The sequence below is a fragment of the Canis aureus genome, chromosome X, assembly GCF_053574225.1.
Source record: "Canis aureus isolate CA01 chromosome X, VMU_Caureus_v.1.0, whole genome shotgun sequence".
NCBI lineage: Eukaryota > Metazoa > Chordata > Mammalia > Carnivora > Canidae > Canis > Canis aureus.
The window spans coordinates 114771920-114796089 of record NC_135649.1 but is presented as its reverse complement, the minus strand read 5'-3'; the positions used below and the strand labels follow the sequence as shown (position 1 = coordinate 114796089).

At 44.7% G+C, this 24170-nt stretch overlaps 1 long non-coding RNA gene across 2 annotated transcripts in view; it reads left to right on the top strand.

The window, feature by feature from the left end:
* LOC144307832 (uncharacterized) overlaps nt 1–22176 on the top strand; it is a 60043-nt gene extending 37867 nt beyond the window's left edge. Inside the window, exons 3-6 of one of the 2 annotated variants that reach the window (XR_013374530.1) lie at nt 5456–5578; nt 7739–7900; nt 18377–18505; nt 20973–22176. This is a non-coding gene — a long non-coding RNA (uncharacterized LOC144307832). Of the gene's footprint in view, nt 1–5455; nt 5579–7738; nt 8040–18376; nt 18506–20972 lie in introns of those variants that run through there. The other variant, XR_013374531.1, reaches the window with a different exon arrangement.
* Nucleotides 22177–24170: the final 1994 nt, after the last annotated feature.

Here is a 24170-nt window from a genome sequence, read left to right as displayed (position 1 = left end):
CAAAACAGTTTGTTTCCCTTAGAACAGGCAATCTTTGCAACCCTGCTTGCGATCCTTTCGGATATATACCCAGAAGTGGAATTACTGGGTCATGCAGTCCTTCTAGATTTACTTTTCTGAGGAATTGTCCTACTCTTTCATACTGGTTGCACCATTTTACGATCTTGTCAACAGGGCACAGGGGTTTCCATTACATCCTCACTAATACTTGTTTTTCTTTTCTTTGCCATCATACTGGATGTGAGGCGGCCTCTCATTGTGGTACTGATGTGCATTTCTGTAATGGATGATGTTGAGCATCTTTTCATGGGTTTCTTGGCCATTTGGAGGAATGTCTGTTCAAGTCTTTTGGCCACTTATAAATCAGGTTGTTTGCTGTTATTCTTATCGAGTTGTGGTTCTGTGTCCTAATTATTTGTCCCTTGTTAGATAGATGGTTGCCTTTTCATTTTCTTGATTATGCTCTCTGATACGCGAACTTTGTTTTGTTTTGCTTTGTTTTGCGGGTTGGTCGGTTTGTTGATGTCTGACCTTATCGACTGGCTGCTCTTAGAGAATCCTTTTTGACTGGACCCAGACCTAGGGGTAGAAGCTCTCAGAGGACAACCTCCATCCGTCTCTTGGCAATCTGTTCCTGGCGTTTTTCTTTGGCCTCCTTCATTCCCTTGGCCAAAAGTGTAGCAGGTTCTGCAGCCTCTTCCTTGCTTAGTATGCTGCTTCTTCTGAGTGATACGTCGACATTGGCTTTGGAGGACACGTGGAGTCACAAGACGCTGAATCTTGGGCGCTTCGGTTCTAGGTTCCTTACTGTCTTTGTTTAGGGGCTTTTCACAACATACTGGCAGACATCCTCTCCGGGGAGATCGGAGAGTTTGCGGATTCCACGAGTTCTTCTGGGCCCTGGGCGACGAGGCCCAGTAGTATCAGTGAGTCCAGAAATGTCCTTGTTCCTTTTTTTGTTTACCATGACCAAGTTGAGAACACGGAGATGGATACGGTGCAACCCCGAACAGATTTGCGCTTCCTTTCTCCAGGCCTCCTTGGTCTGGGGCAGGAACGTCCTATGGGCGCAGGTGGACACGGCCATGGGTCAAGACACCCTGCTCCCTGGGGAAGCCTTGCCTGCCATTGCCACCCCTGATGTGACCCTTCCATTCTTCACCCAGAGCATCAAAGACAACTTCTACAGGACAGGCTTCTCGTAAAAGGTACGAAGCTTGCGCTCACCATCCACTTCAAGGAGTTGCTGGCAGCCAGTAGCTGGGAAAGAGATGCTCAGCTTTATCCTAAAGCTGCCTCCCGCCCAAAGGCTTGTAAGTTTGATAGAGTCCCATCTGTCTATTATTGCTTTTGTTTTCTGTGCATTTCCAAGAAAGTCACGGAGCTCTTCCCTTATGCTTTTGTCAGAGAGGAAGACCGTCCTCTGCTCTTCAAGGCCCTTCGGCTAGAGCTGGACTTAGAATCAAATGGACATAAGACAGATTAACAGGAGAAAATCAAATTGGATAGCACAGATACAGGGAAGCCACCCAGACAGGAGATTCCAGGGACCTCCCGAGGCACCGCGAAGCTCCTAGGAGCCAAGGAAAAAGGAGGGGCCCGCTGACACCAAGGGAAGAAAGCCCATTGGCAAGAAGGTGAAAGGAGAGGTTTGCAGAAACAAGATGGTTTTGTGATGCAGATGAAGCTCCTTCTGGCCCAAGGGGCCTCTGATAGTACTTCCCCTCCCTCGCAGGCTCTCATTTCCACTGTAAATGGAGGCAGTTGGGGGGGTGGGGCAGGACTACTTTTCCTGAATCTGCTGGGTTTTGATTATTTCTAACTCAAAATAATCTTTATGTCAAAGCAGCACATTTGGAAATATCTCATCCTGCCCCCCTTCATTTTCTTCTGGGAGTTTTACAGTTTTGAGTCTTAAGTTCAGGTCTTTAATCTACTTTTGGGTTCATTTTTATATATGGTATAAGAGCAAGGTTCAACTTCACCCTTTGGCATGTGGATATCCAGTTTCCCCAGCACTATTAGTTGAAAAGGTTCATCCTTTCCCCCATCAAATGGTCTTGGCACCTATGTTGAAGACCAGTTAACCACATATCTGACGATTTATTTGGGGTCTCTCTGTTCTATTCCATTAGTCTAAAGGTCTGTCTTTATGCCAGTACCACACTCTTTTGAATACTATTTCTTTCTTTCTCTTTCTTTATTTTTTAAATATTTTATTTATTTGAGAGAGAGACCATAAGCAAAGGGAGCAGCAGCAGGCAGAGAGGGAGAAGCCGACTCCCCACAGAGCAGGGAGCCTGATGCAGGGCCCAATTCCCAGGACCCTAGGACCAGGACCTGAGCTGAAGGCAGACATTCAACTGACTGAGCCCCCCAGGGGCCCCTGATTTCTATAGCTTTCAAATATGTTTTGAAGGACACCTGGGTGGCTCAGTGATTGAGCATCTGCCTTTGGCTCAGGGCGTGATCCCGAGGTTCCGGGATCAAGTCCCACATCAGGCTCCCAACATGGAGCCTGCTTCTCCTTCTGCCTATGTCTCTGCCTCTCTCTCTCTCTCTGTCTCTCTCTCTCTGTCTCTCATGAATAAATAGATAAAAATCTTTTTAAAAAATATGTTTTGAAATCACAAAGTGTGAGACCTCTAACTTCACTCTTCTTTTTCAACATTGTTTTGACTATTTGGGGTCCCTAGAGATTTCACATGAATTTTAAATTTTTTTTTCTGGCTTTTTTGGGAGGGGGTTGGCTGCAAAAAGTGCAGCTGGGATTTTGACAGGGCTTGCATGAATTTGTAGATCGCTTTGGATAGTACTGACATCCCAACAATACTAAGTTTTTCAATCCATGAACACAAATGTCTTTCCATTTATTTATGTCTTTAATTTCTTTCAACTGTGTTTTATAGTTTTCCATATGTGAGTCTTTCACCTCCTCGCTTAGGTTTTTTCCTAAGTATTTTATTCTTTTTGATGCTGCTGTAAATATTTTTTAAATTTTCTTTTCTGATTGTTCACTGCCAGTGCGTAGAGCCACAATTGATTTTAGCACATTCACTTTGTTTCCTGCAACTTTGCTAAATCATTTATTAGTTCTAACACTTTTCTGTGGAGTTCTTTCGAGTTTTCCCATATAAGCTCATGTCCCCTGCAAACAAAGATAATTTTACTTCTTCTGAATTTGAATCCCTTTTCTTTTTTTTTTCTTATCTATTCGGTTTGTCTGGGACTTCAATACTACATTGAACTAAAGTGGCAAGAGAGAGCATTCTTATCGTGCTCATGATCTTAGAGGAGATTTTTCATCTTTTACTACTGAGTATGATGTTTGCTATTGGGGTTTTCATATGTGGTTTGTATGTATGTATGTATGTATTTATTTATTTTAGAGACTTTATTTATTTATTCATGAGAGACACAGAGAGAGAGAGAGAGAGAGAGGCAGAGACACAGGCAGAGGGAGAAGCAGGCTCCCTGCAGGGAGCCCAATGCGGGACTTGATCCCAGGACCCCAGAATCATGCCCTGGGCTGAAGGCAGATGCTCAACCACTGAGCCACCCAAGTCCCCCATATGTGGTTTTCATTATGTGGGGGTAGTTTCCTTCTACTCCTGGTATGTTGGGTGTTTGTTTGTTTATCATGAAAAGGTGTTGGATCTTGTCAAATGCTTGTCCTGCATTAATTGAAATGATCATGTGGTTTTTGTCTCACATTCTATCACTGTGTCATGTTATACTGATTAATTCTCATATGCTGAACCACTCTTATATTCCAGAATAGATCCCACTTGGTCATGGTGAATAAACCTTTTGATGTGCTCTTAAATTGGGTTTGCTGGTATTTTGTTGAAGATTTTTGAGTATGACATCATCTTCAGTAATTACATCTACAATGATCCTATTTCTAAATAAGGTCAGATTTTGAACTACTGTGAGCTGGGACTTCAATATCTCAAACCCCTATGATTTCCACCCAAAATGCCCACATGCTTTATTTATTTTAAGTTCTACAGTTCCAGAGAATTGCTTTTCATTGTTTACAGAGGCCCTTTGAATGCAAACCATTTGTATCATTCCCTTGATCCACCCCCCACCCCGTGGAAACCAGCCACTTTTGTACAGTGAACTCATTTTTAATTCAAGAGAAAAAAAATAAATGATTGGTATGTAGGTCAGTTCCTAGTTCTGTCTCAGAAAACAAAGGATCAGGGCTCAGCTAGCATAGCGTAGTTCAATTATTCCTTCATATGGCCTTTGTACGTCTGCTCGTGTGCATTTCACCTCGCTCTTTCCTTGTGACCCAGAGATAGTAAATTTCCAAAGATCTGGCTCAGGCTAGGTAAAAAGTCCAAATTTATCATATCTTGATGAATCTTATTTGATGCTTATAAGAATCTGACCTCACTAAACCAGATTGCTTTCTCTACAGAGACATGGATTGTTAAAAATGAACTTCATATGGTTTTTTAAGAAACTGTGTTTTTCTGCCAAGCAGACGATTACTGTATGATTTTAAGCTTTTTGTTGAGACTTTAGTACTAAATCTCTCAAAACACTCAAGGAATGTATAGGGCCTTTGGTTGCTTTCTGGTATGTTTCTCTTTAGGAAGTCTCCCTGGTGCCCTGGCCTCCTTCCCCTGCCGCCCTGGAGCTCTGAAGAGTTTCCTACAGCTTCAAGACCAAAATCCTGCACCTCACCAATTGAGAGCCTTCTACTCAAAGCTTCAACATGTTGGAAATACATTTTCCGCAGTGGGAACATTTTCATTTTTCAAATTAAAATTGAAGCGCAGTTCTATGGTTAGAAGAGTGGCATTTCTAATTAAGGTGACACCGAGTCACACACATGATACAGATGAATCACTTTGTGGCGTTGGCCACACTCGACAGACAGAGCAAGATGCTTCTGAGAAATTAGGCATTGGCTTGTAGCATCTGTCCATGTTAATCTATTCTTGAAAAATGTTCATCTCCAACCTTCTCTTGGGAGACTAGGAAGCACCAGAATGACTTTGACAAACTTGAATACCAGATTTTCTTATGACTCAGGAAGAAGGTTATGATGTTTATTTAGAAGGGACTTCTTATTTATAGCATTTTGTCAAGTGGGGTGCTGGAGCCAGCTCACACTGGCCCATAAGATCTAATTCTTAAAAATTCAGGAGTTGTGTGAGTTGATTGATGACAGGCTGGTAGCTTGACATCGGCCATGATGGAAGTATTTACACCATGGAAATCAGCAAATGCTACAAACCAGGGCTTTTGCCAGTGCACCTTTGAATTTATCCCTTCTTTTTAAATACTTACAAGCAATGAACACTATGCGTGAAATGCCTGCCATGTCCTTTTTAAGCTCGCAGACCCACCAAAATATTATATATCTGTGTGTGTATATATATGTGCATATATATATATCGTGTGTGTGTGTGTATATATATATTTTTTTCTATTTGAGGAAAGAAAACAAAGAAGGAACATTATCCATGAGGATAAAAGGAGTCCAAAGAAGAGAGAGAAAGCAACGGGCACATATGGCAGAAACTTCACGAGAAACTTCACGAACATGTCAGACTTGGAGGTAGGCATCGAAGAACAGGTAGGAAAGGAAAATGAGCCACTGAGCAGGGAGAAGGTCATGGAAAAGAAGTGCTGAGCAGAAAGAAGGAATCAGATCTCCTGTGAATAGGAACAGCAAGCGTGGAATGAGAGGGTGCAGTGATGTGGGGCAGCTCGCAACCGTGTGGCCCAGTACAGTCTGTGAAGCCTTTCTTACACGTGGTCTCATTCTTTCCTTCAAGCCTGAGAGATGAGGGCAAGTGTTGCTCAAAGACTCAGTGTGACCCAACTGGATGAGCCCACGTTTGGAACAGAATAGGAGTCTTTTATCACTTTTGCTCAGCTTTCTTCCCACTGCCCCGTGTTGGTTCTGCTCATCGACGTTGTAAGGCATGTAACACAGATAGGCAGCTATGAGAAAGGATTTTATTATTTTTATTTTTTTATATTTATTTTTTATTGGTGTTCAATTTGCCAACATATAGAATGACACCCAGTGCTCATCCCATCAAGTGCCCCCCTCAGTGCCCGCCACCCAGTCACCCCCACCCCCCGCCCACCTCCCCTTCCACCACCCCTAGTTCGTTTCCCAGAGTTAGGAGTCAAGAAAGGATTTTAAATACGTAATAACGCAGTAGAGCCTGGCTCGCTTTAGATGTGCAGCTACGATGCTCTGGGTGGCTTTGCGGGGCAGCAAGCTCTACCTTCTAATTGCTTTCAAGAATTCAGGTACAATTTCTGTGCGAGGTGTCCAATATACCCGAGGCCACAGCTTCATTGTACTCAACGCTGACTCTGGACAGGAAACAGAATGATAATCAAAGCTCAATTTCTAAGAAAAAGAAAGCACAGAACAAGTGAAAAACAGTACTATCCAAACTACGAGGGCTGGATTCTTAGGTCCCCTGAGAGTCAACTTTTCTAAAAGAAATATTTTTGTTCTTTTCCCCACACCGTACACTAACCTTCAAGAGGGATAAACAAGAATTAAACTTTCGAGTTTAAAATTTTCCAGTAACCTGAATCTCACAAACAGTGTTGAGAGAAAGAAGCCAGACACAAATGCAATACTTGATGGTTTCATTTCTGTAGAGTATGAAAAAACAGGGGGGAGAAAACCTAATCTGGGCTGTTAGAAGTCAGCCTTGTAGTTGCTGTTGGTGGGGTTAGGGGGGTGGGCATAGGGCCGGGAAGGGGTCACGAGAGAGCTCCTGGGGTATGGGTGATGCTGAGTTTCTCCATCTGGGTACTGTTTACACAGGTATGTTCACTTTGCAAAAACTCAAGTTTCCACGTCTAAAGTGTACACTTTCCCCCTATGTATGTTATGCTTTAATAAAAAGATACTTAAATATTTCCTGCAAAAAATATCAAATAGGTTAGAGCCAGGATTATAATACTTTGAGAGACAAATAATGTCTGATGCTGGAAAAATGCTCAGTGATAAGGGAGTGAAGAACTGGAAGTCTGTCTTCAGCAGATGTTGGGGTAGAGCAGTCCGAGGCGGTTCCGTGGGAAGAGGGCCTGTAACCAGGAGCGATGGTACATTCCGGCCTTCCAACTGGGCGCCAGAGCGTAGCTGAGGGATACTCGAGAGGATTACAGGGACAGTAGGAGGCCCGAGATGACATACAATGTATGATATTAAAATATAACAAATAACATCAGGACCTGGCCCACTCTGGGGCCAGTCTCCCATTGTTCAGCTGATTGATTGCCCTTTAATGCCTTAATTCAGAAGAAATTATTTCAAGATGGCAAAGGCCATACTCACACAGACAAAGTAAATTGTTCAAGTTTTATTCTCTCAGTGAATAGGATACGATTTAAAAAGCAGGATGTAGGGGGACGCCTGGATGGCTCAGTGGTTGAACATCTGCCTTTGTGATCCTGGGGTCCTGGAATCAAGTCCCACCTCGGGCTCCCCGCAGGGAGCCTGCTTCTCCCTCTGCCTGTGTCTCTGCCTCTCTCTGTGTGTCTCTCATGAATAAATAAATAACATCTTTGAAAAAAAAAAAAAAAAAAGCAAGGTATTGGGCCCCGTGAATCTTGCTCTCTGATTGCTCTTAGTAACTTTAGCAAATACTCAAAATCATGGGATTTTATTTTATTTTTATTATTATTTTTTTTAGCAGAAAGAGGTTTACAATTTAAGAGACATGCTATCTTATCTCCCTTCTAGATCTTCCAAGCCTGTACTTGTACTTGTATCAAGTGAGATCATCAGAAAGTTCTGTACCATGTGAAGTTATCGTTCTTACCTCTCTGGAGTCAGCGTTTGAATTTTTTTCTGTACTACGACGTCCAACGGTGGTCTGACAAAATCCACAGGACCTTGTCCAGAGTAAGCATTTCAATGCATAAGCAAAATGCCAAAATGCATGGAGTTACAAAGAAAACTGCTTATACTAAAATTCAGTTAGCAAAATATTTCAATAGATTTCACTTAGCATATATTCCAATAAATGCTTCTTTTAAAAAAATTTATTTTATTTATTTATTTTAGAGAGAGAGAGAGAGAGGAGGGAGAGGGAGAGAATGAGCAATGGGGAGGGGCAGAGAGAGAAGCAGGCCCTCTGCTGAGCAGGGAGCCTGGTGGGAGGCTCGATCCCAGCACCCTGGCATCATGACCCGAGCCAAAGGCAGACACTTAACTGACTGAGCCACCCAGGTGCCCCAACACATATGCTTCTGAATTAAAGCATTACAAACAAGAGCTCCCTGAGTTCTTTTTTTTCAAGATTTTAATTTATTTATTTTTGAGAGAAAGAGGGAGCACACGTGAGCAGGGGGGAGGGGCAGTGGGGAAGAGAAAATCTCAAGCAGACTCTGAGCAGAGCTTGGAGCCTGATGCAGGGCTCCATCTCCAGACCCTGAGATCATGACCCGAGCCAAAACCAAGAGTCGGATGCCTAACCGACTGAGCCACCCGAGAGCTGCCCGAGTTCTACTAGCAATTGTACTTTCAAAGATTTTTTAAAAATTCATTTATTCACGAGAGACCCAGAGAGAGAGGCAGAGACACAAGCAGAGGGAGAAGCAGGTTCCCTGTGGGGAGCCCGATGTGGGACTCATCCCAGGACCCTGGGACCATACCCTGGGCTGAAGGCAGATGCTCAACTGCTGAGCCCCCCACGTGTCCCTACAATTTTTGTTTTCTGCTATTGTACGCATGCAACTTTATGTGTGCTTTTATCTGAAGGTATTGTGTACGTGTGCGTGTGTGTGTGTTCAGAGGTGTGGCGTAAGTACAATAGAAGAGTCGTTGTTCCATCACAACCAGGGCTGCCGTGCCACCACGAGGGACTAGGTCTTGGTCTCCAGACTCTGTGACCTTTCCCAGCCCCCAGGACCTCCTTACTGCTTCCTCATTGAGTAACAAAACTAACCAATACGTTCGATATTAAAACCTGGAAAAACAATAAAACAAGGGTTTTATTTCTGCAGACAAATAAAAATGACATTTTCAGGAAGGAGGTTCAGAGCTAAAAGCACAGAGGAGCAGGCCGGCAAAAGGAACAGAGTGTGCTAAGGATAGCGGGTACATCAAACCTGGCGTCACTTAGGTGTGGAAAGAAAAGTTTCATTTCTGCTCTCCTTGCTAAAGATAGGGCGACATGGCCTTCAGGTACAGCAGTTTGGCTATTTATTTATTATTATTTTTTAAAGATTTGGGGATCCCTGGGTGGCGCAGCGGTTTGGCGCCTGCCTTTGGCCCAGGGCGCGATCCTGGAGACCCGGGATCGAATCCCACGTCGGGCTCCCGATGCATGGAGCCTGCTTCTCCCTCTGCCTGTGTCTCTGCCTCTCTCTCCCTCACTGTGTGCCTATCATAAAAAAAAAAAAAAAAAAAAAATCTTAAAAAAAAAAAAAGATTTGCTTATTTATCCATGAGAGACCCACAGAGAGAGGCAGAGACACAGGCAGAGGGAGAAGCAGGCTCCATGCAGGGAGCCCGACATGGGACTCGATCCCAGGACCTGAGCCGAAGGGAGCCTCTCAAACGCTGAGCCCCCCAAGCGACCCTGGCTTTTTATTTCATCTGTCCCTCACATGAGAGTTGGAAGGTACCTCATGACAATTCCGACCCATTAGAAAGGTGGTTGGTCTACAAAAGGACTATGTACCCCCCGGACCCATGAGAGCACATGTGAGTTTCTCTATTCTCTCTGGAACGTTCTTGAGATTTAAAATTCAATGTGAAAAAAAAAAATAAATAAAATAAAATAAAAATTAATGTGGATGATTCTATCCTTGATCCCAGTTCATTTTCTTCTACACACACATACGTACCACAAACTGGATTATTCCCAGCTCTGAACACTTTGAAACAAATTCGTGATCAGGAACAAGAGTTTACTTTGAGGCTGGAAGGGGGAAAAAAGAAAAATACCCAGCACGAGCTCTTTGTCAAAGTCATATTGCCAAATACTTGAAAACCTTGGTAAATAGCAACCGTACGATTTAGAAGTAATTTGCAGTGTAGTTGAATATGGATTCGTTGTTATGTAAGAGAGACTGTTTTCCAGCCCACAGGTATTGCCTTTGAAAGAGTAGCCCAGGGGCGCCTGGGTGGCTCAGCGGTTGAGCGCCTGCCTTCGGCCCAGGGGGAGATCCTGGGGTCCTGGGATCGAGTCCCGCATCGGGCTCCCCACAGGGAACCTGCTTCTCCCTCTGCCTGTGTCTCTGCCTCTCTCTCTGGGTCTCTCGTGAATAAATGAATTTTTAAAAAATCTTTGAAAGTACAATTGCTAGTAGAACTCGGGCAGCTCTCGGGTGGCTCAGTCGGTTAGGCATCCGACTCTCGGTTTTGGCTCGGGTCATGATCTCAGGGTCTGGAGATGGAGCCCTGCATCAGGCTCCAAGCTCTGCTCAGAGTCTGCTTGAGATTTTCTCTTCCCCACTGCCCCTCCCCCCTGCTCACGTGTGCTCCCTCTTTCTCTCAAAAATAAATAAATTAAAATCTTGAAAAAAAAGAACTCAGGGAGCTCTTGTTTGTAATGCTTTAATTCAGAAGCATATGTGTTGGGGCACCTGGGTGGCTCAGTCAGCTAAGTGTCTGCCTTTGGCTTGGGTCATGATGCCAGGGTGCTGGGATCGAGCCTCCCACCAGGCTCCCTGCTCAGCAGAGGGCCTGCTTCTCTCTCTGCCCCTCCCCATTGCTCATTCTCTCCCTCTCCCTCCTCTCTCTCTCTCTCTCTCTCTCAAATAAATAAGAAGAAGAAGAAGAAGAAGAAGAAGAAGAAGAAGAAGAAGAGGAGGAGGAGAAAGAAAGAATAGCCTCCACAGAATAGCATTGGGTGTGCTGGAGCCCTGCACGCGTGGCCAAGTCCTGTCACTGAGGGTCGCGGCAGAGGGTCAACCAGAGCTCATGTCAGGCTATGGTGTAATCTCCTCTCCCGTTCTAATCTTTCCACCCTGATTTAAATGTGATTTTTTTTTCTTGTATTGATTGCAATTTTAAAAGTCGAGGCTTAGGAAGAAAAATGAGAAGAGTAATATATTCACTGTTTTCAAAGCTGTTAAAGTGACAGAAAAAGTCTTAGCTTTCTGATTTACTAACTTCAAGGTACTGCCTGCGTGATACAAAACAAATCTATTTGCTGGGTTCAAAAGGGGCCAGAGAGAGTAGGTGCACTGCACGATAATTTTCTTTTTTTTAAAGATTTTATTGATTGATGAGAGACATAGAGACACAGAAAGAGAGGCAGAGACATAGGCAGAGGGAGAAGCAGGCTCCATGCAGGGAGCCCGACGTGGGACTCGATCCCGCGTCTCCAGGATCACGCCCGCCCCAGGGCAGAAGGCAGGGGCTAAACCGCTGAGCCACCCAGGGATCCCTGCACGATAATTTTCTTTGTCCCTATTTAACAAATGCTGTGGGTGTAATTCTCTTCTCTGTTCAGCTCAAGAGTGACCATGACAATGGTGGACTCCAATTTAGAAGCAAGGCCATCCTTAAATATGCTCTCCATTCGTCTGCCTCTACGAAAGTGACCGTGATGGGACATGGCCCCCTCCCTAGAGGCAGGACCATCCTGAATTTGTTCTCTTTATTCTTTCACCTCCAGGCTCGAAGCAGGAGCCTGGTCATGCCACGCAAGCTTTTTGGGTAACCATCACAGTCAGCTCCTAAAAACTTTTAAATCTGCATGTTCACGCTAACCAGCCAGCAAGGGCACAGGATGACCGTCAAATACCTTAAAATGTTTTTGTTTTTTTTTTTCTCTCGGGTGCCTGGGTGGCTCAGTCGGTTGAGCATCTGACTTGGGCTCAGGTCATGATGTCAGGGTCCTGGGATTGAGCCCCTGCCTCAGGCTCCTCGCTCAGAGGGGAGTCTGCTTCTCCCTCTGCCCCTGCCCTGCTCATGCTCTCTCTGTCTCTCTCGCAAATAAATAAATAAATAAATAATTTTTTAATTGAAAAAATAAAATGGTCTTCCCTTGGGACCAAGGATTAGGAAACCTGTTAGAGTCCCCTGGAGAAGTTCATCACTCGAGGGTAGATATTTTAACAGTTTTGTCAATGAGCAGATCAGAAATGTCACTACCATTCCCCTCCCTGTTGTATTTAAGGCTCCCTGGGTCAACGTCCCTCTCTATTGTAGCCTACACTCCATGCTTCCCACAAATCTCTGGGCTCTCATGAGATCTGTGCCCATATAACTGGCACGTTTTCAAACCAGCAGAATTAAGTAATACAGAGAGAAACCCACTCTACTGGCCTCTGTTTCTGTACAAGACACAGTTTTTACAGGACTTTCTCTCCTTCATTTGAGAGTGAAACCTGTATAAAAGCAGGCTGGGGATTTGATTATTTAGACAAGTGATTTTCCATTTTTTCCAGATCTCATCTTGCTCAAAATTCAACACCCCTCCACTGCCTATGAGGGGAAGCCTAACCTTTGAAAAGCCTGGACTTAATATCTTCTTGACTCATCTCCCCCAACCTGTCCCATTACAAGTAACATGCCAGCAGTACCCATTGAGGGTAACGCTCTCAAAATGCCATGCTTTCTTCCTTCTTTTGGACCTTCACACGTACCATTTCCCAAGATGACTTTCCAGATTTGTGTGCCTGGGAAACTCCTATTCATCTTTCGAAACTTAAGCTCAAAGCCTTCACATCCTATGGTCCCAGGCCAACTAATCCTCTCCCCTATGCTCCAGACACTTCTTACATGTCTATCTGCAAAGGATCTCAACGTAGCCCGCACACTCTAAGCTCATGACCTCACAATCTCTGGAAGCGAGACCCAGGCATCAGTATTTTTTTTAAACTCCCCAAGTGATCTCAGTGTTTAAGGACCACTGTTTTTTTTTCCTCCCCAAATTGAAGACCCCAGATAAGCAATGACCATGTGCTTACTCTCTTACAAACATAGTGCCTAATCCAAAATGAATAAATACATGGAGTCTGATCAGTAACTTAAAATATTTTTCAGTTATGAATGGATTCTTTAGAAAATAACTCCAGTGCTTAGTCCAAATCGAACTATTTTAATATTCTTATGAACAAGTTTAATTTTTAAAAAGATTTTATTTATTTATTTGAGAGGCGGGGGGGAGAGGAAGAGGGACAAGCAGACACCCTGCTGAGTGGGGAGCCCAATGTGGGACTTGATCCCAGGATCCCGGGATCATGACCTGAGCTGAAGGCAGACACTTAACCAGCTGAGTCACCTAGGCGCCTCTGAATAAGTTTAATTTTTGTATTTCCGAATCTATCTGTCTTTTGCAAATTACATCCTTTCACTTTTAGAGAAGGAAGGGGGCTATTATTCCACAATTGCTATTGTTTGGTGTGGTTTGACATATCTCACTCATTTAGCACAATCAGAAAAAAATTAAAAAGAAAATTAGCAAGTTAGTTCCTTTCAAAAACAACCACCATCTGCAACCAGAATAACATGTGTACGTGCCTAGTAGGGTACCCACTCTGCGCTGTGTGCTCAGTGATGGCGGCTGTTATTATGTGCTTCCTCTTTTAGGAAAGGCTGCCTTATTAACTCGCCTCACACAAAGGCATCTGGAGATGACACTACAAGAGGAAATAAGATGGCTTGCCAAACACTTCCTTTCATTTAGGTTCAGTCCATGAGATTTCCTGACCATTCATCATAAACAAAGAGGTGTTTGCAGCTTTAGGAACTCACCGGATATGCTACTGTCGGGAAGGAAGAATTTCCTCTGCTCTTCTAGGTCCTTCTAACCAGACTAAGAATCAAATTAACATGAGACAGATCAACAGGAGAAAATCAAATTTAATTTTATGCTTATGGGGAATGCACACAGCCATGAAATTCCAAGACAGACATAATGAAGTATGTATGTCATCCTGAATTAAGGAGAAGGAAGTAGGCATTTGGGACTTCAAAGAGAAGGAATGCAGTTTACAGGAAGATGGAGAAGAGTAAATGTTTGATAAGCAAATGTTTGCCAGGCCACTCAGAAACAATGGGACAGAAAGGACTTTGATCAAACGGGTTTGCTAGCTTCATCCCTGTCGTGCCCAGTTCCTATCATAGGGTATTTATGGCGACAGCTGCCTTCCTGGAGCAGGTCCTCCATCTAAACCCTTTTTAGGCAGTCGAGAGGCAGGTAAAGAGCTTTTCCTGAAACCGCAGGGTTTTGATTGCTTTGAACTCAAAATAATCTTTATGCTAAAGTGGCCCATCTTGGGGCAGCATGCCCTTGGCCTCTACACCACCCATGACACAGACAGAAAAGAAATAGTTCTGTCCCCCCCTTGGCTCACTCCATTTGGCTATCACTGTGTAATGCCTGCTTCTCTACTCTCCTTTTTTTCCCCATAAAACTGCTGGCTCTACATGTACCCAAAAAGTCTTCAGATTGACTGTTCCAGGACTAGCCAGCTACTCCTCAGGTTTAATCACAGGGCTCCCACGGCTTCACTCCTACACGCACATGGCCCTTCTCTCCTGGGTTCTGTGAGTCCACACCCCCAGCTGAGTCATTCAGGCACAATCACATTAATTGCCTCCACCTGACTGAATTTCTTGGGGCAGGCTGCCTTTGTCAAACGCTAGGTGACATGTATTTATGCCATAGCATTTTAGTAGCCATGGTACAAACCAACTCTTCCAATTTTTCCAGCATGAACTAAAGTGACAGCTTTCCACGTTGTAATGACAGCAAAATCCGAATTAACTGCAAGTCTCAATAAACAAGTGTTGTAGAAAACCAACCTCTGTGCTTCAGAACCAAAATATAATGCAAAGACAGAGTCTGGGATAAAGAGGGACAATAGCTTTATCACTTTGCTGGGCGAAGGAGGCTGTGGCAGGCTCTGGCCTTCAAAGACTGCAAGCCTTCCAGGAGGAGGAGGAGGGCTGCTTTACAGGGGAACACAGGATCTAGCCAGTTTTGTTTTGTTTTTTTGGATCTAGCCAGTTTAGACAGGGATTGTGCATGTGTTGCCAGCCTCCTTAGTTGTTTTCAGGGTGGTACTGGGTTCCTGAAACAGAAGGCTAAGAAAGGAGGAGGGGAGGTTTGAGGAAGTGAGGAAAAAGGTTATTCTAAAATCAAACTACAGGCACCTGGGTGGCTCAATGGTTGAGCATCTGCCTTTGGCTCAGGTCGTGATCCTGGGGTCCCGGGATCGAGTCCCACATCAGGCTCCCTGCATGGAGCCTGCTTCTCCCTCTGCCTGTGTCTCTGACTCTTTCTGTATGTCTCTCATGAATAAATAAATAAAATCTTAAAAAGGAGGGAAACTGAGTGGGGAAAAATTAGAGGAAGACAAACCATAAGAGACTCCTAACTCTGGGAAAGAAACAAAGGGTTGCAGAAGGGAAGGAGAGTAGGGGGATGGGGTCACTGGGTGACAGGCACTAAGGAGGGCGCTTGATGGGATGAGCACTGGGTGCTATATGTTGGCAAATTGAATTTAAGTTAAAATAAAATCTTTAAAAAAATAAAATCAAGCTTCACTGAAGCATTCGTGCAGCCATTTTGATTTTTTTGTTCAACTATATGCTGTTAAGTAGTTTCACAAGTATTTTATTTTTATCCAACTCAGGATGAACTAAGAAAAAATCATTCTGTTTTCCATCTTTAGTTTCATGCTTTAGTAAGCACCATATATTAATTTAATAAGGTGTTTGTTTTGACAATTAAATCTTATAGTATTGGTTCATGATTGTGATCACAACTCTTCACGGACTAGGCTTCTAGTAGTTGATAAAGGAGACACAGAAAATCGGGCCTTCATGGCATCGACTGCCTAGCTGTTGAACAAAGCCCTCTCTTCTGCCTCTGGAGCACCCACATTTCCCAGCTGCCCTTGAAGTGCAGGGTGGTCATGTGACCACATCCTAACCAATGAAATGTATTCAGTAGTAAAGGGATGAATCCCAGGCCCCGCCCATTACACTCCTCCAGGTACCATCCTTTGAATTCTTTCCTATTACCTGTGACCTTGGAGGCCATATGTTGAAAATGGCAGAGCCACAAGATAGAAGAAAACGAGGTACCAGAATTGTCACTTGGAGGAATGTCACCGACCCATCAGAAGCACCACTTTTGGACCTTGTATGAAAAAGAAATAGATTTCTAGTTTCTCTAATCCACTAAAATTGGGGATGTACATGTTATAGCATAGTTTGACCTTAGGTAGTAAAGATTTATACTGTGCATTTAAAAATAAAGTGTTCTCCTTCCCCCTACTAAGGATAATCTATTTTCATTGTTTACTATTGGAGAACGTTCCACACTGACACAGTAATGTAGCCTGAAAGGTGCTTTTAGAAAGAAATCTCTGATAATAACTCTGTTCATCAGTCATAACGTCCTTTCTTTTTCCAGCACATGGAGGGTAAAACCAAAAAAAAAAAAAAAAACAAAAACCAACCAAACAAAAAAGACCCCCTCAATCAAGATGCATTATTCTAGTTAATGTTTTGGCAACAAATGACAAAGTTTATTCTAATAACTACACTAACTCACAGTGAATTAAGTGAATTGCACCTTTCTCAGGCCCCCAAGACATGATGCAATATTTCAGTGACATTTCCACTACGACTAAGATACAACTTGGGCTCTGCTAGAAATTCTCTCAACATATGTTGTTACATGCGGAAACGGAAACTCTAGTGCCGATGAGTCTGGATGTATTAAGTTATTGTTTCTAGGACACAAATATATGAAATGTTCGTGCAGTTATATAACCAGCTTTACATTCATTGTCACACTCTGTCAACCTGCGGTATGCTGTTGGCTGCCCTGTGCCTTCACTCACTCAGCAAATGTTTATGAAAAACTGCCCAGCAACAGTCTAGGTGCTTGGAGGCACAACACTGAGTGAGCCGCAGTCTTGGTAATCCTGGAGCTTATGGGTCTGGGCAGAGGGCAGCTAATTCCTGTGAGGAAGAGGATGAGAAAACCTTCAAAGACAAGATTCTCTCGGATACAAGTCTGGAAAGGATGAGCAAGGGTCTAAGGATAAATGAAGGAAAGGCATCCCAAGTTGAGAGAATACCAGGGACCAAGACATAAGGTTTTGAACGACATGAAACATGTGGGGAATGAGGCCGTTCATTTTGGCTTGTGGTCAGGGGAAAAGTGGGGAGTGCAGAACAGGGGGTTGGGGAGGTAGCGTGGGGTCAAGTTATGGAATCTTGGATGATATTGTACATATCCTGAACAGTTACTTTCTGTATATGAAGAGAGGTCAACAAGTAGATAGTAATAGGTCAACAAGTAGGGAAATAATTCTGGAATAGCACGGAGGATGGCCTAGAATAGAGATGGTATTCTGGAAGCACGGAAGCCAGTTAGGAGGCTGTTGAAGTATTGGGGTAGAGGTGGCACTTGATCTGGGAGATGTTTCTGAGACAGAATCAGGAGGACTTGTTGGCCTTTTGGGTGACAAGGGGCCCAGGGTAAGCTGCCCCCAAATGTGCCACTTTGCATTTTGATTATTGTAACTAAAAGTTACTTCAGGGGCAGCCTGCACAAGTAGGACTCGCAGACCCGCCTCTGTCCTCCTGAAAGCAGGAACTAAGTCTCCCACGCGAAAGGTACCCGCCCTGTGGTAGGGAGTAAAGAGAGATCCTTATCACCAGAGATGGGAAATTTAGAGCCAGGAAGTCTGTATCAACAACCCGTGGTGTCTCTCTTGATCAGATGGGGTCCCAAAGGTGGGGCAACCAAATCGGGCAGAAGAAAAATAGAAGTTTATTGAATACACTACACGGAGCAGCGGGCAGGACAGAAGAGAAGAGACGCTGTCTGCCAGGAGGCGGTGGGTGGGCTGTATTTAAGGGGGAAGGTGAGCAGGGATGGGGAATGTTTCGAATTTTCCTTTCTTGGTACCTGTGTTCAGTTGCAAGTAACCCATTGGTCAGCCAGGACTTCCGGAGATTTTGAGGTGGCTCGCCTGATAGGCCTCGTCGTAGCCAGCTGGGTGGTCCCTGTGGGCCCTTTGGCCTTGCTCTACGTCCCATTGCTCAAGCCTGTTGCCTAAACGCGGCCTCTACACGACCCTTGTTACTTTTTAGTAATTTACTACCCCAGCCTGAATTGTTTAGAATTCCTTACTAATTGAAGCTCCCAAGATTCACTTTTCTCTGCCCTGTCAATTCCTCCCAGAGGAATTGTCTCTTTGTCTAGAAAAGTATAAAACCTGCCTGCCTTGTCAATCTCTTGGGTCTCAATTTCATGATGGGATGGGGCCTCTGTACACATGTAAGAAAACTTGGATTTTTTTTTTTCTCCTGTTGATCGGTCTCGTGTCGGTTTAATCCTTAGTCCAGTTGGAAGACCTTGAAGAGTAGAGAAGAATGTTTCCTTCCCTTCAGGTGCAAAGGAGAAAAAGAAGTTAGAGCTGCCTGAGATTTCTAGCCGAAAACTCTGGGTGGAAGATGACATGACAGCAGAGAGAGGAAATTTGGAAAGAGACGCCACATACACAGAGTGAAGCCAAAGAGGTTGGTTCTGGACAATGTGCTAGTGCAAGTTCCTGTGGAGTATCCAGGTTGAACAAGAACTAAAAACGTACACTGTATATTACAGTCTCAAAATTTAATAGTTCATATATATTTTTTAAAGATTTTATTTAGGGGATCCCGGGGTGACTCAGTGGTTTAGCACCTGCCTTCAGCCCAGGATGTGATCCTGGAGACCCGGGATCGAGCCCCATGTCGGGCTCCCTGCATGAAGCCTGCTTCTCCCTCTGCTGGTGTCTCTGCCTCTCTCTCTCTCTCTCTCTCTCTCTCTCTCTCTGTGTGTGTGTGTGTGTGTGTGTCTCTCATGAATAAATAAATGAAATCTTATAAAAAAATAAAAAATTTAAAAAAAAGATTGTATTTATTTGAGTGAGAGCAAAGGAGAGAGGCAGAAAGAGGGAGAAGCAGATTCTCTGCTGAGGGAGGAGCTGACATGGGGCTCGATCCCAGGACACTGGGATCACGACCTGAGCCAAAGGCAGATGTTTAACCGACTGAGCCACCCAGGTGCCCCTTAATAGTTCATATTAATTGCAAAGGAGAAAAAGGGACCTTTACAGTAGAGAAGCATAGACGACACCGCCTTAACTCAATGATTAGTCAGCACCAAAATGATGTCTACTGATAAAATACGTTGATAAAGACACGGCATCACTTATGAAATTCTCTTGCCAGAAATTCATCACCTGATTGTAATCTTGAGAAAACATCAAATACCCTCCAACATGTTACTGAAACTTCAGCTGCCTCCTTTTAAAAAAAAAATAATTTTTATTTTTTTAAAGATTATTTATTTATTTATTCATGAGAGACACACTCAGAGAGGTAGAGACACAGGCAGAGGGAGAAGCAGGCTCCATGCGGGGAGCCCAATGCGGGACTCGATCCCAGGACCCCCAGGATCATGCCCTGAGCCAAAGGCAGACAGACGCTCAACCACTGAGTCACCCAGGTGCCCCAGCTGCCTCCATTTCGACCTCAGACTTTCTAGTTGGGTTCTTCCCACTTTGTCTCTTGGCTCAAGCAGAAGACATTGCAGGCAAAGCAGGCCCTGATGGGAACCGAAACTACCCTCTCAAGCAACCAGGGCCGCCCTGAGCCAGCGAGCCCCTGCCTGTGACTGACCCCAGGACCATGATGGACTTGACCTTCACGGTCCCACCTGCAGGCACCCACCTGCCCGTGCCCCACATTCTCCTTCTCTAAACCTGGACGTACGTCTGGCACTCTGGACACGGTCTCCGAGACCCTAGTCCACTCTCTTCCCGGCTATTGGTCTCATTGAAATACATTCCTTTCTCATTTCACCACCACCGTCTCTCGGCCTTTGGATTTTGTCAGCGGTGGCCGGTGGCCAAATCTGGTCTGCGTGGGACCCTTGGCCAGGTGCTGTCACACGCCTGCGCCCCGGCTCCGTTGCTGCACAGCGGCCCTGTATTCGTCCACAATGCCAATGCCACTAAAGACCAGAGGAGGCCAGAACTCCTCCAGATTAAAGGTGACAAAAAAGACAGGACAGTAAAATATAATGTGTGATCCTGGCTGGGGGTCTGGGATTGGGGGGGGGGGCGCCTATTACAAACTGTCCCCGAGTAGGGCTGCTGTAGCCGGCAGGTCCTCTCCAGAGGCCTCTCACTGGGTCCTCGGCCGCCGCCTGCCGAGGAGGACACACACCTTGCACACACCTTGACCACATGCACAGCATCTGGCCACTGCTGAGACCAGACTTCCGGCTCACTGTGGGTTGAGTCTTCGGACTGTGCACCTGCAAGAACGCACCTGCCAGCCCAGAAGTGGTTGGAGGTGGGCCGCTAGTGGTCGCAGGCATCAGAAGCCAACAAATGTTCCATAGCCAGAGGAGTTTGGTTGGCACTCCCACCCCCGCCCAATTCTATAAAATACAGCCTCAAAAACTCACACACACACACACACACACCCGTCTGCCTTGCACATTTTCTTGAGATCCCACATTGACAGGGGAAGGGGAGCAGAACTTGTCATCCCAAAATATGCCTCTTTGGTGGAAGGGTTGCCTTGAGTTGGTTGTTTTTAAGGAACAGCAGACACAGAAGCTCTGAAAATGGAACAGAAGTTATCCTTTTGTAAGAACATTTACATCTATAAGGGAAATCTCCATTTGTAAGGGTGACTGTCCCTCACTGTACAGGGAAGAAAGGGATGAGCAAATCTCTAGTAACTTCTACTAATGGAGGAGGCACCGACCAATCTGCATGGAGCCTGAACCTTGCTTTCTGCGCTTTGCCGGGTAACCTCCTATCCCTGGCACCCTACCCCCAATGTCTTTGTTTTGTCTTCAGCTGAAGATGACATGGAAGGTGGGGACCTGGGCCCTTTCTGAGAGTCTCTCCCACGGATGTATGCAGAACGTATACATATTATTGAACTTCTGGTTTTTTTTCTCTCTTGTTAGTTTGTCTTTTTATTATAGGAGCGTCTCAGCCAAGATCCCAGCAGGAGAGGGAAAATGATTTTTCCTCCTTCACAAAAGGAGGGAAAGAGAGCTGCTGACCTCAGTACTAACTGCTCCAGCTTTGACCAGGAGATGAACTGTGCTTGGAAGCTTAAAATTCAAAGGGTGATCGCATTTATCCCAAGACGCGTGCAGTAGCAGCCTAAGAAAATCAGATATGAGACACAGAGACTAGAGATCCAATACATGGATTATTGATGTGTCCGAAAGAAAATTCCAGAACAAGTGGAAGATAAAGGATATTTGGAGGGATCCCTGGGTGGCACAGCGGTTTAGCGCCTGCCTTTGGCCCAGGGCGCGATCCTGGAGACCTGGGATCGAATCCCACTTCGGGCTCCTGGTGCATGGAGCCTGCTTCTCCCTCTGCCTATGTCTCTGCCTCTCTCTCTCTCTCTGTGACTATCATAAATAAATTAAAAAAAATTTTAAAAAAGGATATTTGGAGAAAAGAATACAATTTTCTCAAGTCGAAGGAAAAAGTTTCATCTCCAGATGGCAAGACTGTATCATAGTCAAAGCAAAATGGACTAAAGTTGTTCGATATCTGAAGGTGAGCAGCTAATGGTTTAATTTCAAAGATAAAGAATGACGTAGATTTTTGGTAAAAAAAAAAAAGGTTGCCTACAGAGTACGAAATCAGGCTTCTCCTGAGTGTCACAGAGCAACAGGGAGACAGGAAAACAGAAGGGACCCTGTGGGAAAAAAAACAAAAAACAAAAACCCTGCCTTTTTGCTCCTTTTCCTGCTTCTGGTCTGGCTAGGACCCGCACCCAGGCCTTACACGTGCCTTAACGTACGTCCTCCTTGTAAAGGTCAAGGAGTTAACGATTTCTCTGGAGTCTTCCAGCACAATCGATAACATCTGAGGGGTGACTGGGCGGGTTGTCACGAACAGTTCCCAAGACCACTGACTCCAGAACCTTGATGCCAAGACCCCTGGCTCCAGGGCCCAAGTGACTTACGGGAGGACACTAGAGCCCTTGTCCTTGTTTGACCAGTTCCTGGATGCCTGAGAGGACTCGCACCCCAGACCATCGTCTTCAATAAAACCCCAAACTCTCGAGGAAAGACGAGACTCACTCTCCTTCCTTCTGAGTCTCTGAGCCACTGGGTCTGTACGTGCACTCTCTCTACGTCTCCAATAAACTCTGTTCGCACTTCCTCTGGGCTCGTGTTTGATTTCTATCCTGCACGTGGCCAGGGACCCTCTTGGCTGGTCCTGTGGGACCCCCTCTGGGTCCTTGGACCCAACTAGCCTGTATCAGCAGGATACACAAGACAGAATGTATAATATTTTGAAGGGGAAGGCTGTGTGTGAGACACTAATCCCGTATCAAGTCATGTGCAAAAGCCATCAAAATCATTCTCATTTATATATGACCTCTAAAGATTCCACCCTTGGTGTGCCCACCTGGCTCAGTCGGTAGAGTGTGCAACTCTTGATCTCAGGGTCGTGAGCTTGAGCCCCACATTGGGTGTACAGATTACTTAAAAATATTTTTTGCGGGGTGAGGGCCTAGGTGGCATAGTTGGTTAAGTGTCTGACTCTTGGTTTCGGCTCAGGTCTGATCTCAGGGTTATGAGATCGAGTCCCACGAAGTGCTCCGAACTCAGCGCAGTCTACTTGAGTTTCTCTGTCCCTCCCTCTGCCTCTCCCCCCTGCTCTCTTTCTCTCTCAAATAAATAAATAAATCTTTTAAAACAATTTTTTTTAAATCATAAAAAACAAGACTCCACCCTAAGAAAATTCACTCACAGATGTACCCTGTAAATGACTGAGTGTTTAATATAGATAAAGACTTGTGAAGTAGAAGTGCATGGTATTAGTCCTGATGGTGAGCATGAAAATTAATTAAATTATAAAGTCTGATAATTATTGTAAATATGGTTTAAAAGCACAGAAATGTTTCTATTTTTAAAAAATTTTTAAAGGGATTTTTCCCCTTCTTTTATTTTTTAAGATTTCATTTATTGGGACACCTGGGTGGCTCAACAGGTGAGTCTGCCTTCGGTTCAGGCTGTGATCCCAGGACCCCAGGATGGAGTCCCACATCGGGCTCCCTGCGAGGAGCCTGCTTCTCCCGAGGCCTGTGTCTCTGCCTCTCTCTCTCTGTGTTTCTCATGAATAAATAAATAAAATCTTTTTAAAAATTATTCATTTGACAGAAAGAGAGAGCACAAACGGGGAGCTGCAGGCATGGGGAGAGGAAGAAGCAGACTCCCGCTGAGCAGGGAGCCTGATGCGGGACTCAACTTCAGGACTCTGGGATCATGACCTGAGCCAAAGGCAGACGCTTAACCGACTGAGCCACCCAGGTGCCCCAACAAAAATGTTTTTAAAACTTCAACTTTAGGGACGTTTGGTAGGTAACTCCTGATCCTGAAAGACAAATGACTTACCCGCTTGAGTGTCTGGTTTTCATAGTTTGAGTTTCCCTAAGCTGATCGATCACATGTGGAAATGTGATTAATGTGCCCACTTCTATCCCACGCTGTAATGTAAGAAAACATAAATTCTTCAGGGCTGTCACTGGTTTATTATTTTTTAAGGCTTTATTTTTAAGTAATCTCTACACCCAACACGGGTTCTGACTCATGACCCAGAGATCAAGAGTCAAGCCCTCTACCATCTAAGCCAGCAGAGTGCCCCATGGCTGTCAGTGTTTTCCACAGGGAAGTCCAGTTAAACTATACTGAAATTGGGATTCTGGCAAAGAGGTGGCCCCTGGGAGGAAAGAGAAGTCCCAGCATCCCTGAGATGCTGAGATTTGTTCTCTGTGAACAGGAGCTGAATTCTTACCAGCCCATTCCCTCCCTCAAAAATATTTAGTTCCCGCAAGCCTAGGCAGGGTTCTTGGGTAGAGATGAGAGTGATTGCTTTATTGGCTCTGCCCCTCCATGGCTGCATAATTATACCCTTTACTCGTGAAGGAAGTGATTGTGTAAACACATTACATGTCATTACCGAAAATCGCAACGTGCCTACTTCCTGGCCGCCCAGCTCAGTACCTAAATTACCCACTCAGCCAAGGAGAGGGTAGAGGACTAGATCCAAGGAAGAGAACTGGTTAGCACAATAGGAATGCTTGTAGAAACTTTTGTTTGGGATTAAAATGCTTCTAAAATATATGAGGGGTGAGGCACCTGGGTACTTCA